Source organism: Netta rufina (assembly GCF_964035555.1).
Source record: "Netta rufina genome assembly, chromosome: 1".
NCBI classification, from domain to species: Eukaryota; Metazoa; Chordata; class Aves; order Anseriformes; family Anatidae; genus Netta; species Netta rufina.
The window spans coordinates 107,937,303-107,956,831 of record NC_140123.1 but is presented as its reverse complement, the minus strand read 5'-3'; the positions used below and the strand labels follow the sequence as shown (position 1 = coordinate 107,956,831).

Sequence of the window (19,529 nt, the reverse complement as noted above, 5' to 3'; positions counted from 1 at the left end):
TTTGTAATTGCAGTCCTGTGTCAAAAAGATCAAGGAACTTGGCTGCAGTCAGCTTAATGCATTCTTGAATAGAGAGCTATTTTCTACTCTTATTCCTCCATTATCTGGATCACAGCCAATATACTACACAAAATCCATTCTTTTAAGGATTGCTAATGACACAAACTAAGTGATCCCAAAAGATGAAATGGTTGGTGTGGTTTTCATTGATTTTGGCAAAACGTTCAATCTGGAATCTTATTTGTTTTTCATTCAGTTGTGGGAAATATCTCATTCTGGATTTTTCAAATCAAGCTGAAAACACATAAACACATGTCTGTTGGGAAAAAAAAAAAAAAAAAAAAAAAAAGTTTTTTAAAAAAAGCCCCATGGAAGGAAAAACAATGTGTTGTAATCTTTCCATTGGAATGTCTATATTTTTATAATCAAGCATGGTTGTCTACTAACATCAAAATTTTTCTCATATTTAATCTTGGTAAAATTTCTAACATAAAATTTATTCAGTTGTTAACTATGTCTTTAAAATGACACTCGGAGCACTAATCCTATATCTCTTCTACATGGAATAGCCTGCTTCTTTTCAGAGAGCACTGTGAAGCCCATGGAGCTTTTATTTACCAGATACAAGTCCAGTGACTGACACCTTGGAGTTAACTAGCATCTCCTAGGGAGTGAAAGAATCCCTAACAGGGAGACAAATTCTGCTGATGTTTGAGGAAAAGAAGGGATGATGGACAGAAGAGACCAGGAAGCTAACCTGAAATATGTAGGCTTGCATATTTTTTTCATGCTTTGGGGGTGTTTCTGTTTATGGTTATAAAAACTTCTTCACCACAAGTAACAGTAGAAATATCATAACTGTATTACTTGATGTTAACTATTTTTTCTGTATTTTCTAATAATTTCTGGGTTTGCTAGTCACCTAAGAATCACAGTTTTAGGGTACAGATGTCATGAGCAGAAATAAAAGAAGCTAGTTGGAGAAACATGCTTTGAGAGGCAAAAAAAACTTTTTTGGGTCCTATTTATACTTATAGAAAGAAGAAATAACTGAGGAAGAGAAACTGTTATTGAAGAGTTAGTTAGCAGATGAGTTGGGATCAGGCAGGCAAAAGATCTAGTAAAGATAGGTGGTGGTCATTGTGTATGTGGCAAGAGCAGTGGGGATAAGGCCTCCATCACCAGGGACCGAGAAGGTGGGAAGCAGAAGGTGGGGGACCGAGAAGGTGGGAAAAGATTTTTCTTTTCCTCTCTTTTCTCTCTTCAGTGCAGTGTTGTTGTGTAAGTCATTTGGGATCACTACTTAAGTGAGGAATTTCAGCTCACTGAACACCTATAATTTTTTTCAGTCTTTGTTGGTGGCACCTAAAATTTGAACCTCACCATTGTCACTGCGAGTCAGGTACTGGAAGAACAGTTGCACGTGTATCTTAATGTATGTGTACATGCAACTTAAATAAATAAACAAGCTTGTATCTCCTTTGTACAGGATAGGAGCTGGGCTTAGGAATGAAGCTCACACTAATTGAATGCCTGGGACTTTTTCTTATATTATGCAGTATGTGTGTATATCCATATGTAATCCTGCAAGCTCTTTCTTAGCTATAACACCATGAACAATCTTTAAGTTTTCGATCTGCCTTTCTGAGCAACTTGATATAGCTGAAAGAGCTCAGTGCTAGACTTGCATATTGCTCAAAATTCACTAACGCATTTTCAGTTCAAAGACACTGCCAAACAGCTTTTGAGAAAGCAGTCTACACACCTAACACAGGGTCAGAATTAGCAGACTTGCTGTCTTCCTTCACTAGATTTGTGTACCTGCCTAGACATCATAGCTGAATGTCTGTCAAGAAGCTTTTCCTCCTCTTGAAGGAATTCAAACTTAGTCTATTTCATGTAGGGAGAGTTTCCAAATCAAGTTAATGCACGCCCTGGAAAGAAGATGTCCTCCAATACTACTTGTTGTACCAGCCCACTTCCTACTATATACTCCAGCTTTAGTTTGTCTATGAAACAGTGTGTTGGGCACAAAAGTACATTTTCATAGTCATCTGAGATAGGGACTCTTAGGATTCTAGCTCTAAGACTACTTGTGCATTTGACATTAAATCACAACATGATAAAATAAATAAATAAACGTGACCCCGTGTTTCAAACTGGTTAGGAAGGAGGGAGCTTTGGGTTCTTTTTTGTTGTTGTTTTGTTTTGTTTCCCCAAACCTTCCAGATAACCATTGCTTTTTGAATCACATTTTTGCAGACTTTTATTCCATAACATTTCTAAGGCATCGTTAGTCTGAGTTAAATATAATGACATAGAAAATGACAGTCTGAATGTTATGGGTGAATCTCATACAATACCAGGCATGCAAGGGGTTGAAAAGCAGATAACCTGTAGCTGCTGCTGCTCAGAATTGACTAATTATGTTTAATAGGATAGCAAGGGTCAAAATCTTCCTCTGACAACCCTTACAAGTACATGAGAAATAACTCAGAAAAACAGTAGTCTTAAAGACTCTGAGCTGCCAGAAGCTTTTTAGCAGGTGAGGAAAAAAAGAGAAAAAAAAAAAAAAGAAAAAAAAAAAAGATGAGTTGTCAAGGATTGTTCAGGGAAAAACACAAATAATTCTTCATTATATTTATATTCTTAATAAGGTGTTCAATTAGTGTGGTTTATTTGGAAATAATTTGACTAGCTTTATGTATTAAGAAATCGATGTCAGTACTGGTGAGAAGGATGGAATCAGACCATTCAAATATTTTTTCCTGAGCAGCTCTTATTATTTTTCCTACAGCATATTCATAGCGGAAATCTACATTGATATTAGGTCAAACTGAGGCCAGCCTTAAATAACTCTGAACCACAAGCTTAGAATGACTTCATCATGCCATAGCCTCCTTCACACCAGAGGGAAGGGAGGTTCTAGTGTACCAAGACCTTTCACAGAAGAAGGCATTTCGTACTTATTTTTTTGCTTTACTGGTCTTGCTTATTTTTCTAGCTATGAAAGAGAATAAGATGTAAGGGAAGGCACTGAATGGCTGAATAGTGGAAATGGGAATCTGGTGTACATGCACTTCAATCTAGATCTTGAATCTTATTTCTAGTGTTGTTAACCATATCCTGGTTCAACTTGATGTAATAGTTGTTTGAGTGAATCTCTTCCCTACAACAATCAGAGAATAAATATATCCCATGACTCCTAAACCAAAGATAAAGACTTATTTAGTTATACCAGTTGTTTCCAGTGAATTACTTGAAGCCAACCTTCTCTGTTACACTTTGTTTTTCCTTTCAGTACCTTCACCCTCATAGACAAAATTCAGATTTGTTTTTCAATAAACATGCAACAAAAAGGGGGTAAGTACACACACACACTTAAGGACAAGAAAACAAAGTATGTTTTCATAATGGTGGAGAAAAAAATAGAGATCTTTAATGGCTAAATTATATTACTTGTTAGAAGTCATGCATTGGTGAATTTTGTTACTGGAAATCAAAAGTACACATTTGCAATGTAAGTTTGCACAATGTAACATCTAACATTTGATATTTTGAAGGCAGTTTTACCTACGACTCTGTCACCATTTATAAATACTGATTTTTGTACTACATACATGTATTGTTCATAATTTAGTAATGAGTATTTATTGCTAGATAATTAGAATATGTCATCCAGAAGAGAATAACAAGTAAAATTCAACCAATTGGTCATGAAAATAAGTGGTAAATTTAATTTTCCTTTTTCATTTATTTTCAAAAACAATACATTTTATATATAAAGCTGTTAATGATAATACTTAACTATTTTTCTCACATAGAAGCTAATAATTTTGAAATAATAATCACATAAATGCAGAATTATGCTGATATTAAACAATTGAAACCTTTCTTTGCCCAAAAGAAGGAATTCAGCTTTGATTACACAATACTCTTTTAATTTAAAAAAAAAAAAAAGCATCTTCTTTTTTAGTATTGACTTTCATTTGTTATTTCATCTGAAAGACTTTTGTATGGAAATTAGATTTCCCTTTCTAGTTGAACTATTGAATGCTAATAAAAGCATTCTGCAATCACTCACTAAAGTTTTAACTCAAGTCACTTTGATTATTTTTGCATCCCAAGTGTCATTTTTTCCTGCAAGAATCCCAACAAACAAGGTTACTGGAAAGAATATTTCCAAACACAGCTAATAACAAATGTTTGAGAAAATTGTGTTTTAAGTTTTTCTTTAGCAGTAATCGTTGAAGAGTGTGATTGATCAGGGAACATACATGTATATACTGAAAAATAAACATCAAATTCATATATCCAGTTTCATACATCAGTTAATTCTAGCGGCCTTCTTCTATCCAAACTACTGTATAACTCCTGGTTGCCACCTCCTGGTAAGCTCTTTTTTTTACCCCCACAGTGTCATTGTGTTATCAGCTTGAGAACAGTGGATGAAAATTCAGAGTTTAGAGTAAGAGTTTACTAGCAGTCAGACTAAGCAATATAATGGCAAGAGATGCTTTTTTTCATACAACTTGAAACCACAAGGACTTTTGCAAACAAATAAGTTTCTCTCCTAAGTATATTCAGTACACTGTAATAAGGTACAACAAAAAGATACTTCCTCCTGGCTGATTAATGTTGGACTCTGAAATTTCCTTTTTGTGTTTTTTTTTTTTTTTTTCTGTACAATATTTTTTTCTCAGTTCCCTGTAGTGCAATGCTATCAGCTTGAGTATGTTTGGGAGATTCAGATTTGTTGCTCCCTATCAGCAGCCAATCAAATAATTGTGTCAATCAAATAATTGTGTCAATTGTTCAAACAATTGTTCTTCCTCTAAATATAAATAACCTAAGAAACATAATGATTTTAAGAGAAAAAAACAGGAAAGTGTTTTGTTTTGTTTTGTTGCTGTGAAATACTGCTGCCCTTCAATGTTACAACTGTACAAAAAATAGACATTCATCATGATCTGTTCCATTGAAATTGTCCTTCAGATTACTTTGTTGCAAAGGAAAACTGAACAAAGTAAAAGTATCAAATGAAAATCAAAACCTGTGTTATGAATTGAGACCAAACACAATAAAAGAGTGATAAATAACGGTATTTACAAGATATAAATTACATACTTTCTATGTGAGTTTTTAATGACTGCTGTATACAAATACTGTGCTCTGTGAATTGTGGCAGGAGAGGGATGTGGGAAGAAAATGTTTCAGGTGGACATGTGTTAGATTTCTATTTTGAACTGAGCAGCTGTGATGCTCCATCATACCCATTTTTGCAAACTATTTCTTACATAATGATGGAAATAAGATATGTTTCTAAAAAGGAAAGATTCTACCATTTGGTGTATAACTGCAAATTTGCATATGTTTTGAAACATGCAAATATATTCTTGATTTTAGAAGTTTCTCAAACTCTTCTGAAATGGTTTTGTACTCGGAGTTAGGTTTTTTTACTATCTTTCCTTCTCTGTGACTTGAAATCCCTTCCCCTTCCCCTTCCCCTTCCCCTTCCCCTTCCCCTTCCCCTTCCCCTTCCCCTTCCCCTTCCCCTTCCCCTTCCCCTTCCCCTTCCCCTTCCCCTTCCCCTTCCCCTTTTCTTTTATTCTTTCCTTTTTCCTCTCTTTTTCCTCTCTCTTTCTCTCTCTCTCTTTTTTTTTTTCATCTCTTCTTCTTCACCTTCTTCTTCACTTTCTTCACCTTCTTTCTACATTAAAACTATATTTTATCATTAAAAGAATTGTTATTTTCAGTTCAGGTTTTATGCTTCAAATGCACTTCAAATATGTTTTCAGGAAAACATTTTACTGCATAGCACTAACAGATGATAAAAGCTACATGTAGAGATGGATGGATTCTTCCAGCTTATCATTATGAAATTCAAAATTCAAACAAAATCTAAGAGCAAGAATGAGATTAAATGGAAAATTCAAGTCGAACATTAAAGGAACTCCACCTAAAAGATTAGCTTGATTTTAAATTCTAGTCAAGGATTTACTGTTCTCTACTACAGGGTCAGTCACAAATGTCTGGGATACTTTAAGAAAATAGTGCAATAATTCAAAAAGAAGCGACCCACTGGACCAAAGAAATGAATCATTTAAAGGGCAGTAACAAAAGATGAGAGAAAAATAGAATATTTTATCATTCTGATATAATCCCAAAGATTTTTGCATGTTATTTTTAAAATAGGATAATTGATCTCTAACCTGAGATCATAGTTATAACCAAGTTTTTCTAGGTAGTCTGCTGAGGCTGAATTTAGTTTGACTAAGTCAGCATATCAGCTTTTGGGTCCTCATAGCTATGTTTTGGGCTTGCAAACAGCTAATTATTGTGTTTCAGGATATTTGAAATACAAATATCATCTCATACTTTGTTCAGCTCTGTATGCTAAGACACGGGGAGGATCTTCAAAAAATGTTTATCTATTTACTTTGAATTATCTGTATTTACTTCTCTCCATGACCAAGGAAGAAAACATCATGTCAAGGGAAAAAAAAAAAAAAAAAAAAAAAAAAAAAGTTACTCCATTGGGCACAAGACCACAGGGGAATTGAGATATCCTGGCATCTAACCACCCATGCATTTGCTAAACCATACGCACTCTGTGATGATGTAACAGCATTGCCTATCCTCAGTAGCCGGTGCTTGGATAGTATAAACCCAAAGGATTTTCAGGATAGTTTGAATTCAAGCTTCCTACTTTTCCTGTTGAGCATGTTGGCACTTCAGATTTCTTGAAGAAAGAGCATGCAACAACTTGTCTGCTGACATCAGCCACATGTCCTTATAAAGTACAGACTGATATATAGCATCACGCTTGGGCTGACAGTGCATGCGCTCAAAGTGTCTGCACTACAAGAAGATGTTCTTTGACATGTGCCCTGGGAGCTGAGAAGAGCTTGGCTTCATCCCCTGTTGTGGTCCCAAAATCAGCCAAAGCCTGTGCCTGATCACCTCTGTGCAGCCAGTTGTACATGTAGAGGTAAGGTGATATAAACTTAAACTCAAAGCCAAAATCTAATTTAAACACAGGACCTGGGTTTGAAGCTACTTGTTCTCTAGCAAAATTTATAACTCTGGGTTTAACAGACCCCTAAAATAACTAAAAATTCCCTATAAAAGGATTATTTTAAACAGCCATCCTACAATTTGCAAGATCATCAAAGATTTCTTATGGAGTAGTGAGAGAGGAAATCCTTTTCTGCCCTAAAACTTTTTCCTGGAAAAAGTTGTCTAAGGCATCTCATTCAAAAACGAAGCCAGAGGTCGCATTTTTTTATTTCAAATAAAAGGCTCAGTAGCCGTGGTCCAAGTGGTTGTATAGGCATGCCACACTGCATAGATCACAGCTGTTGGGATGGCAGCAAAGCATCCCTGCTTCTCCTTTCCCACTTCCCAAAATCTGGATTTACGCCAGTTGTTTTACCAGGCTGTGCTTTGAAGGGCCAGCACAGGGTTTGAGAAGTAGGTCTTGATTTCTTTCCTTGACTGAAGTGAGCTCAATTTACATCTCCCAAAGTATCTATAAGCTGACCTGGGTCAGTGATGCTCTTGTTTCTTCCTACTGTAGCTGTTTCAATTTTCATGGAGTACTTAACCTTTCAGTGAACCAGTGACTTAGAAAAAGCAAGAGTACAAGCGGGTACAGGAATAAAAATGAAGACAATGCTGGTACCTTGCACTTGCAATCTGATTTGAGAAATGGGAACTTGCAATTATGTACTGGACTAATATTTCATTTATCTCAAAAAGGTATCTTGCTATAATTCCCAAACATTACAATATTAGTAGGTGTGTCCTAATTGATAAAGATGTCCTAGGAAAGACAACTGAATAGATTACATAATCGGAGTAAATTAGAGTTTTAATGGACTAAGCAACAGATTCTAGTTTAGCATTTAAGCTTTAAATTAAAAAAAAAAAAAAAAAAGTCCCTTAATGTGATAAATGAACCAAGTCCTGGAATATTTTAGCATTTAAGTTTCATCTGCAAGTTTAGATGTAGATGGATGTAGATGACTGTTCCTCTTGATTAACTAGTTCCTTCCCTGAAGATATTAGCAAAGCAGTAATGTCAAAGGCTGCAGTTGTTACAGCTGTGAAATGGGATCTTAATTAATTTTTGTTAAATATGTCACTGAGATGTCATATATTTCCCTCTACTATACAAGTCAACTATCTGAGGACTTAGAACTTATTTAAGTACTTAGCTATATGACAGGTATCTCTAAAGGGTACAGATAATTACTCCTGTGTGGTATTCCTCTTCTTCAGACCCTTTGAAACCACTGTAGGATCATTTGGAGGTTGAACTTCGAACTCTTTCTCATGCAAATGCTGTAATTCTCAATCCTATGTGCAGTTCTGATGCTGAGCTGTCAGAAAACCTTCTTCCAAAGCCAAGTGAAACTGCTTCCACCAACTCTATGGTTTTACATGAAAACATTTAATGATCAAATCCAACAGGATTATTGGTATGGGGGAAAAAATAAAAAAATAATAATAAAAAAATAATAACTTGTCTATTGTTTTGCTTTCTAAATTCTTCCCAGATGGAGACAAGTCATTGTGTTAAATCACAAGCTCATTTGTTTACTTTTAGTTCTTGCCAGTAGTTGTGTAAAGAGACCAGAAATATTGTCTTAATTGTGGAGGGGAGTGACTTGTTTGACCACAATATTAAATGCTATTTTCCCTACAGTGGCTGTTAGGTTCCTAGTCTTGTATGACACCTGGAAATTTTGGGTCTTTTTTTAGTGTCTTAGCTATCATAGTTCCTCCCTGCATGTTTTTAGAGGTAATGTAAAGTGGAGTAGATGCAGTAACATTTAATAGTGCACTACAGAATGACAAATTTATTTTATTCTTTGAATTACTGTTATTTACTGCCAGTGCATGGTCCTATGAATCTTAGTTCTTCATTCTACAATAAAAGAATGCCTCAGTCTAACTCCTATACACCTATACAAATGAAATTATAAATGTCTTTGTTCTTTGTTATCTATTTATAGGTCTTGTCAATATTTCCTTTTTTGCTTCTCATAGTCTCACTAGTTTATTTTTTTCACAACTTTTACAGCATCTTTACCTTGTTCACATTTGCCTCTAAACAATCAGATGGAACATTTCTACAAGCTGTGTGTTTGAAATCCCTCAATGATAGCTAATGTTTTCATTACTTATCTATTCACATTCCTGATGAGGTATTCTACATTCATAACAAATTAAATGAGTGACATAGAGTGTGCAGATATTTGTTTGCTCTTTGACTAGTTACAGAGAAACAGCTTGTACTAGAAAAACAAAATATGTAACTCTGAATAACTGCAATATTGCCATGCTGGAGGTGCCACAGTTTACTGAATTTTGTTCCTGTCGCTGAATGCCATAGCAAAGGTTGTCACTCAGCTACCATTATACCTCCTAACTGGCATTTGTGAAGAAGTTATTTAAAGAAACTTGCTTTGGACTAATGTTTTATATTTTATACTCCATTTCAGTTAATAATACATGCATGGTCACTTCAGGAAAAGCTAGGTGAAAGTCTTCTTGTGTGTTTTTGAGCAACCAGAGGATTGTTACCTGTTTTTTAATCTAAGTCCACAAATCAACATTATGAAACGTTCTCTTTCTTCCTAAACAGTACCCTCAGATGCTCCAAGAAATAATTTTTCAGATTGGAGCGTAGTTGGTCTTTGTGAGTGCTCATGAGGAAGCTAGTAGCCAAATGCCTTTTTCACAATTTTTGCCTGTGATTGCTCCTCACCTTTTGCCATTCAGTCCTTGATTGGAGTTCTTTTGTATTATTGTAAAAATGAGGAATGATATCACCTCCCCCACCTTCCTGCTGTATATGTTTTAACATAGAGGTTTAATTTTTGGAACTCATAACTTTTTCTGTGGCAGCAGTTCTAGCCTTCATACCCACAGTGATGGGATTTGTAAAATGAAGTGAGTGATATTGTTATATACTGTTTCCACAGACAGAGAACAAAAACCACAACATATGTAGGGCAAAAAAATGCAGATATCCGTAAAGGTGCTTGCTCTTCATATCATTCTGGAAAGCAAATCCTTCATTCCTACTGTGCAGGAAAACAGGGTCAACAAACCCATTCATGACAGAATAGTATTAAGAAAAATCTACACTTTACAAGTATATGGCAATACAATTATTTCCAAAGAGCAGATTCATGGTGAATATTAAGCTTACATGAGGTAACTTAGATTAGACAGACAAAGAGGACCCACGATCCAAAAAAAAGGAAAATTTTAAAAGAAAAGACAAAAAAAAAAGAAAGAGCTATTGTGAAAATACATCTTGGGAGAGCAGAAAGAGTAGGGGGCTGAGAGAGAAAGGCCATAGAGAGAGGTAAAGATGATGCAAGTATTAAACAGGGTTCTTTTCTATTTAGACTTCTAGACTGTCTATTGATTTAGAAAAGTAACTCACTCACTGATAAACACCAATAAGCTTCCCTTTGTTCCTCTCCTCACAATCATACTTAGCTTGTTTTTTCTATCAGTTCTGAAAGATGTCTATAGTTCATCAGCTTTTTTACAGATGTTATTTGTCTTTTTTTTTTCTTTTCTTTCAATAGGAATCTGAAAAATGTGACTGTTTATGAACATACCATTGTTAGGGGACAGAGAGTCATATCTAGCTGTCTGGATTTATTTTAACAAGACCTGTCTTTGGCAACCCAAATTTCAAAAGAAATCTGAAAATATGGTTAGTTTGACATTGTTTCTTGTGCATTTATTTTTGTTTTGTTGTTTTGTTTTGTTGTTGTTTTTTTTTTCTTCAGTTCACATTGCCTGCAGCATTTTACCTCTTTCTCCTAACAAATGATTAAGACAGGTAACACTGAACTTCCCAAATAAGCTGTCTGACTGTCAAGTGACTGCTTTCATTGACGCAGTACACAAGCAAATATATGCTATAGAATTGGCACCCAAATAACCAGACAAGCTGTCCCTATTGACAACTGCTCTTGCCTCAGCATATGTATTGTCTTCTTGGATTATCCCATCTGCAGCTGCTTCAGCTCTGATGCCACGTCATCATTTTACTTGCTCCGACGGTTTCTCTTCAACAGCTAAACTCCATCCTTCATGCACTGCATCTCAATGTCTGTGTCGGAACAAGCCCTTCAGCTGCCTATGGTTCCTCCTCTACTGACACTAGGCAACATCTTTCAGAGGTGCCAGACTGATCTAGCATATCATTGTGATAATTTTTTAAAGCTCACTGCATGTGAAACTAACATAATGACGCCCTTCAATATGGAATAGTAGAGAGTGTAGAGAAATTAATTTCTTCATAAGAAGCTTTAAAATATGGCTTGTGCCAGTATGCTTAAAAATATGGTCTTTGAGGAATAGTATGTGAATTTGGGAGCCAGGAACACACTCAGGATTTAGAAAGGTAAGAACACCAGTGGTAAAGCCCTTCAAAATGTTTCCGTAAAACCAAAACAGAATAGAATATTCCAGTTTACAGACCAACCGCTACACTTAAAACTTATGTGAAAAACATACTTCCTTTTAATTCAAATTCATCTGTAAAATTTATCACTTCTGTATGCTGCTAGAGTCCATACCTAAGCAGAGGATTGCACAGAGTGACTGGATGCCTGGTTTTGACTATGTCTACAAACAGAGTCTAAAGTGTACTGCCAGTGTGCCTTATGACTGACCATGTTGTCATATAGTTTTCCACAGGTTAATTTTTCTCTCAAAAACAGAGAATATTTTATTATTTCTGTGTTTTACTTATTTATTTATTTTAGTTAACAGTATTAGTTGTAGTATTATGAGCTATATCCAACAAGAGGTTTGATCACCAAGTTCATGATGCTATCCAGATTCATGTACATATGTCCAATGCTGAGTTTTTCAAAGTGCTAACTATACATCTGTCGTGGTTTAACCCGGCTGGCAGCTAAACACCACGCAGCCGTTCGCTCACCCTCCCCCCTCCCTCTCTGGGACGGGGGAGAGAAATGGAAAGTGAAGCCCATGAGTTGAGATAAAGACAGTTTAATAAGATAGGAAAATAATAATAATAATAATAATAATAATAATAATAATAATAATAATAATAATAATAATAATAATAATACAATGATGATAATAGTACTACTAATAATAATATGTACAAACAAGTGATGCACAATGCAATTGCTCACCACCCGCTGACCGATGCCCAGCTTAACCCCGAGCAGTCCGGCCCCCTCCCCCCGGCTAGCCACCCCTATATATTGTTTAGCATGACGTCAGATGGTATGGAATACCCCTTTGGCTAGTTCGGGTCACCTGTCCTGGGTCTGTCCCCTCCCAGCTCCTACTGCACCCCCAGCCTGCCTGTTGGCAGGACAGAGCAAAAGTCTGAGGTGTCCTTGGCTTGGTATAAGCACTGCTCTGCAACAATTAAAACATCGGGGTGTTATCAGCACTCTTCTCATCCTAAGCCAAAACACAGCATTCCACCAGCTACTAGGAAGAAAATTAATTCTGTTCTAACTGAAACCAGGACAACATCTGACTATACTTCATGATGCATTTTTAATGTTGAGATTTTCCAATGATCAAAACACAGTTTCACCTCATCTCCTTCCTGTCAAAGGTATTCTCAAGACACACTTAATGAATCATGCAGTATACAACATGAGTTGCTTTTTTCTTTTATATAACCTGAGGAAAGGCACACACAATCCCATCACTTCCTTCTCTATAATACCAACCCTGGATGAGGAGCACCTACTTCACAGGATATACTCCCAGTGCCAAGTTATTTTGAGTATTCCTATTAAATTCCTGTTAAATTCCTATTAAATTCCTATTAAGGGCTCTAGTTTCTTCTAGAACCAAGAGATGCTGTTTAAGATGCTGGAATCAAAAACATCTTGACTACTACCTTACCTGAAGAAAAAGCAGATATCTTTACTGAAAATGCCAGGAAATAATAATAATAATAATAATAAATAAATAATAAATAAATAAATATATATATATATATACGCACACAATGCCTCTGTGTTTAAATGGCTAACTTGTTGAAAGAAACATTATGGGATAACAGGGTGAGCAATTGACAGATAGGCCAGGCTCAAGTGGACTTAAAATAGGATGGAGAAAAGTCACTAGTGTGGTTCTGCAAGGCTCCAATTTAGGGCCTATTACCTTCAAAGTTTTTATAAATGATCCTGGGAGAGGAGAGGCAAAGAGGTGAGGAGGGGAGAGAAGGGGGATTGGTGTGATGCGGCTGTGGTGCCTGTGACAGCACAGAGGATGAGTCACAGCGGGGGAGCTGTCATCAGGGCCAGCAGCAGCAGCGCCACCACACTTTGGCCTTGGCCATCGGTGAGTGCAGATCGCACCTCCTGCAAGCCATGGCTCGGCTGATCTTCCTCGCCCTGGCTGTGCTGGGCATTGCCCAGAAGCCATGGTTTGTGGATGATCAGGTGGATGTGGATGAAAATGAGCGAATGCAGCAGCATGCGGAGCAGCTGATTGAAGGCATGGCTCGGCTGCTGCATGAGATGGAGGAGAGGAGCCAGGAGCAGAGCGGGGTGGCCTTGGGAGCCCTGCTCTTCACTGCCTTGCAGCAGTGGCAGCTCTGGACCTTTATTGACCTCCTTGTCCTGCTCTTCGGGCTCTGCCGGTGGCTCAGGAAATGGAGACTTGGGCTCTGCAGCAGAAGCAAGCAGGGCATCTCCCCAAGGAAGAAGGAGAAGAAGGACGAAGACAACACCAACACCGATGACACCCGGGATCTGGGCAGGGTTTGGGCCAATCGCACCCAATGGCCGGCACCATACATGGCCGACAAGTGCAAGGTGGTGGAGGAGCTGGTGGACAAGCTTCTTGGTGCCTGCCAAAGACTCTCCGGGGAATCTCTCTTCAAGCCACGGCTGCAGCCAGCCATCAGTGTGGGCTGCTTCTCCGAAGATGGGAATACCCGGCAGGACAACGTCCTCTACCGCCTGCTCATGCCCCTGAGGCCTCCCCCCGGGCATGCCTTCCACCCGGAGCTGGGCGCCAGCGAGGAAGCCCGGCCTGCGCGTGGAGCTGGAGTGCGCCTGCGCGAGGGAGCGGCTGGCAGGGGACAAGCTGTGCTTCCTCCACCACCCTGAGCACAAGCTGAGGAGAAGACAGGAGCCCAGCCTGCTGCGCACCCTCTGCACCGGCTCCTACCTGGATGTGGAGGAAACCACTTGCTGGTTCCAGGCCTTGGTGAAAGCAGACTGGGAGCTTCTGCCGCAGTCGCGCCACTGCCGCCTGACGGTGCTGCCCTCCCGCCGCTCCTGCAAGATCAGGCTGGCCAACGCCTCCCAGAGCACCCTCTCCATTGAGATCACGCTTGGGGTGCGGCTACACGACTTGGACTCCTTCCTGAGCCTGGAGTAGCCGCGGCCAGCTTCACCAGCAGCACGGCGCCACCAAAGAGCTGTGCTGTGGCAGAGATGCAGTCTGTCGGGCACACGGCCAGGCATGCCCGACCCCACAGCTTCCACCTCAAACAGCTGCAGCCCCGCGCCCGTATGCTGGTGAGCAAAGGCTTTTCCCCCCATGCCCTGAAGACGGCTGTGATTCACCACCTGACAGCCACAGCCCTGGAAAAAAAGTGTAAAATTAGAAATCTTAGAAATCTTGGTTGACCAACTTGGACTTTTAACACAGACTCACTGATATTTTCTTTAAAGATCAATACTGAAATCACAGTATCTTGTCATGACATGTGTACACTGCAAGCTGATATAACCACATTCATCTTCAGGCAGCATAGTACAAGCATGTAAACAAAACGTTTAAAACGTTTGATCTTTGTGCTGTTTTATTCTTTAACAAAATGTCATGGGTTAAAAACTTTTATTTATATAACCTAGACTAAAATTAAAAATAAAAATAAACATAAAATAAAGAGGCAGTTCGTACTTTTTTTGCTCTCTGAGTTGCAGCTTCACTCCCCAAAAGGCAAGGTTCTCATACCTAACTACTTGCATTAACTAACTGTGTGCCGAGTAGTGCTACTGATTTTAATATATCATGCTTAAACCTGATGATGTTTATGTGTATTTGGGACTAGATTTAACTCATTAAATATCTAATCTAACTTATTAAAAATGCTCTGGTTTTTTTTGTTGTTGTTTTGTTGTTGTTGTTGTTGTTGTTGTTTTTCAGCAATGTACATGTATAGATTTTGCTTCCTTGCAAGGTATGTATTAATGTAATTAACACTGATAAATCTGAGTGGTTTCTATATGCATAGATCTCAAAGTTCAGGTTCTTCAGTTGTAGCAGCATAAGCTTTGCATGAAACAACTTCATATAATTCAGGTCTTAGTGTGGAGTGATCACTAGAAGCTATTTTTATTTTGTGCATTCATATGGTTTGTTTTTTGAAGAAATATTAAGGGAGAACATGAAATGTTCTTGTTCTGTGGCATGCAAATAGGGGCTATGCAAGTAAAAGTTTAGTATGTATGTGTTTACAGTAAGCAAATTCTGATATGTTTGAAATTGACAGAAATTTCCATAGCTTTAAAGATTTGGCCCATAAAGCAGGCAAAGAAGAGACACAAAAAGCTTTGGTGAATTTATTTTTTATGTTGAGATTATGCCATCAAGGAAAACCATCCACAGCTCACTCTGCTCTACAATTAAAATACATTTATATGTGACACGTTTGACTTCCTGTTATAGCAGTAATCATAATTCTTAACTTTTGACTTGTGTGCATTCAAATCCCTAACAAAGTTCATGATATTGCACTGATGTTATTATTCACACAAGTAATTCCTTTGTCTTTCTGAAAAAAATAAAATAAAATAAAATAAAAATAAAAAATTAATTGCATTATAGTTACTTACCTGGGTAGCTGTTGCTTTATTGGTTCCATAGGAATCCAAACTTTGTATATAAGCTCCTTGACAAGACACCAGAAGACCACATCCATATGTCCTGACTTAACATATAAATTCACAAAGCCCAGCCTGTTATGCCTACCTGTCAGTTTGGATCAAAATTGGTAACACAACAGTGAATAAGTAGAGCTGAGAAGGAGATCTTTTTTTCAATTTTATTGGAAATTTCCTGAAGACAAAAATGTGATAGTACTTTAAAATAAACAACAACAACAACAAAGATTTTAAAATTTCATCTCACTTTTCAGCTCTTTACTGCTTAAATAAATTAAAAAAAAAAAAAAAGAAAAATCTTCGTTTTTCATAAATTTATAAAACTTTATAATAATAAATCAACAAGCTACTTTCTAAAAATGAGGAAAAAATTCAGCATGATTGAAATGCTTTTTTTTTTTCCTTTTGAAATCAGCACATTTTTCTGAACACTTCAGTTGGGCAAGGCACCACTTCATAGAGAAAAAATGATGTTCTGGGGAAAAAAAAAAAAAAAAAAAGAGAGAGAGCTGAAAGGGTTGAAAGTAAATTTTTAGTGAGTTTTTAAGTTGGCTGTGAGAGATTCTAAGAAGACACGCATGCTGAATATTAGGAGACAGAAAGGGAAATATCCAAGAAATAATTTCAATGTTTTATGCACTCGGAGTATTTATTTATTTATTTTTGATTTCAGTGATTCTGCCTTCATTGCACCTACTGCCATCCACACCAGTAGTGCAGTCTCATGTTATATTTGCACTACCATTTGTAGCAGTTGATACCCAGTTGTGCTCCTTTACCAAGCCTCATGGCTATACTTATGTCAACAGTGGGGAAATTAGAAAGATTAGACTTTTCCTACTTTTTCACTGTCAACTCTGAAAGAGCAAGAAAGACATTCAAAGCTAGCACCTGGTCACCAACCTCAGAACAATCAAGGAAAAAATCTCAATAGCCACCATCTTTCCTTTGAAACCTAGCTGCTAGGACCACTCAAACACATGCCCACTGGTGTAAGAGAGACTGAGTAAAAACAGTTTTCTTTTGAAATAAAATTGCTTTCATTTCCAGAGAGTTGCATATGGAGCTTTGCTATGTTGGTGCTACACCACCACTATTCGAATGGCTTGTGAAATGTTGAAGGCTAAAGGTGGGGTCCTCAGCAGTCACTTCCTTCTGGCCCTAGAGCATTTAAAATGTGTGGGTGCCTCTTATTAGACACTGCAAAGTGCACTTCTTCTTGGCACAGAGGTCTGAGTCCACTGAAGGCTGAGTAACTTCATGCTGAGCTACTAATGCCTAAATCCCATGAGAACATGCACTTTAAGCATCTCTTTGCTCATAGAGCAGAACTGCAAAAACAGTAGTTGTATTTCCTTTACCTTGTTAAATAAATAATGGATCAATTAGAGCAGTAACTCCAATGTTAACAGAATGAGCTTCCTTGTCTTGCATTCAATATTCTGCTTTGATAACCATGTACTAAGTTTAAATTTTTATTTTTGTTGACAAAATTAGCACACTAAGAGAAGGAAGAAAAAAGTAAATATGTGTGAACTCATCTGGAATGGTGGCGCTTTCTAGTTCCCCTGAGATCCAGTAATAGTATTTGTATTTTATTCATAGGTTACTTAGTACAAAATCTTCAAAAGGCACTGGAGCAGAGAATTAAACCTTGGAGAACTTCTTGATATCCTTACCCATAGCTTTCTGACCCCAAGTGCACTCTATCCATTCTGGAAAAAATGACAGCAAGAGAATCTGTGTCTTTTCTGCAAAGCCTGGAACGGCAGACAGGGTAAGGCATTTGCAAGTTGGAAACAGGGGGTTGAGATGCCTCAATCAAGGCAGAGAACTTAAATCAGATCTCCCATATAAAGGCTGAATGTTATGAAAAAGCAAATTAAGAAGGATACCTAAGGAAACATTATTTATGTAGACAGATTTTGACTGATAACACAGTCTTTTGCTAGGTTGTGGAAGAAAGGCTTGGCTGCCTTTCTCTGAACAACAGACTCAGAATGATGAAATCTTAATGCTTGAGAGAAACAACACTTAACGTGTTCCACTTTTCACAGTGTTACCTATAACTTAAAATGCCAGCCCAGTGTGCTGGCAATACTGACGGCCTGGACTCGAACCTTGAAATCCATAGTTAGAGCACAATTCTTCTCAATATGTGAGTACAAAAAAGAAATGGGAAATCATTATTCAGCAGATCTTCTGTCTGCATGCATTCAGTTGCAGCTGCTTATTCTTGAGACAAAAGTGATGTTAAGGGTTTTTTGTGGCTTGTTTTTTTTTTTTTTGTTTTGTTTTTACTTGCTGTTTCTTTATCCTAGAACAACGCCAAAGCTGAATTCTGTCTCAACTTATGTACTGTGCAGCACTGCTGGTCATGTTCAAGGTGAACCTAACAGGAACTGAAGGGAAGCTGATTCTTTTCCATAGGGTCCTTTCATACATGCAAAACCTGAAGTTAGTCTTGCTTCAAATTCCGAATAGAGAAACTTGCAGAATTTGATTAAAAGACATCTTTAGCTTTATTAATGGCATTTGTGCACAGAGTTTGTTTACCTCCCCATGCTCTTCACATTGAATGCTGAAAAACAAAATGATTTTTTAATGAAGAAATGTTTCAAATTAAAAATTTACTTGAAAGATACCTCTACAGAAGCTTCAAAAACCTCTAAGCATGCTTAATCCCTACATCTTCTTCAGCTGGGTAAACAAGACCTCAAATTAAAGTCCCAACTCATTCCTTTCCTAGGCTTCATATGGATTTGAACAGCAGCAATCAATAATCCAATTTACATCTCAGCCAACACCTTTTGTGACTACAGCTACAGCTTCCCATCAGGCCTGTATTTATTTCAGCCCTGTAGCTCCTGAGAGCTGTTTGCACCATCTTGGTAGCCTGGGAGTACCAACAGACTATGTGGGCTGCCAGGAGGAGGTAGGACCTCGCTACTTCACAGGGCTTGGGCTCTGGCCAGTGGGGTGGGTGGCTAGAGAAGCCTGACCAACCACCTGGTGTTGGTTCTGCTCTGTAGATTTTGTAGCTCTTTTTACATTCTGCTCAGCTGTAATTGACTGTTCTGTCATCGTTTCTTCACCATCTTTGAGTGTATTGTTATAGTTGAATACGTACTATAGTTTGGGAAGAATCCTTGCTCATCACAGCTGTCGTTTTCCTCTTCTTTGGTTCTTCTTGTTCCTTTTTCCTACGCTTTTAGTAGTGTAAGTCATGCTGCTTATATTGCATATGCATTGACAGATTTTTTGACTGACATGCAAATTAATTCAGAGGAAGGAAAAAAGAACATTTTTGTTCCTGACACTTCTTTATTTTTATCTTTTCATGCCATCTTTGACAGGCTTTAAAATCTTATTCATATTTTAAAAGTAACTTTAAATAAAGAGCAATTTGTTATATCAGAAGTGTGTTACTACTGCATCTTGCTATCCAATTTGTTCAAGTCTATGCTAAGAAAAGCTCAGAATGATACGATTCTGACACTAAACAAAATGCCTGTAGTTCTGGTAAATATTACTTTTTTTTTTTTAATCTGCTTGAGGGATTTTTTTTTTTAATTATCCTGGGAATTTTCTGTGGAT

General features: G+C 37.5%; 1 pseudogene across 1 annotated transcript; it reads left to right on the top strand.

Moving 5' to 3' along the window:
- Window positions 1-13,403: 13,403 nt before the first annotated feature.
- On the top strand, window positions 13,404-14,421 carry LOC311212584 (inositol 1,4,5-trisphosphate receptor-interacting protein-like 1; annotated as a pseudogene). Its single transcript has one exon. The product of its transcript is annotated as an inositol 1,4,5-trisphosphate receptor-interacting protein-like 1 (transcript).
- The last annotated feature ends 5,108 nt before the right edge of the window (window positions 14,422-19,529 follow it).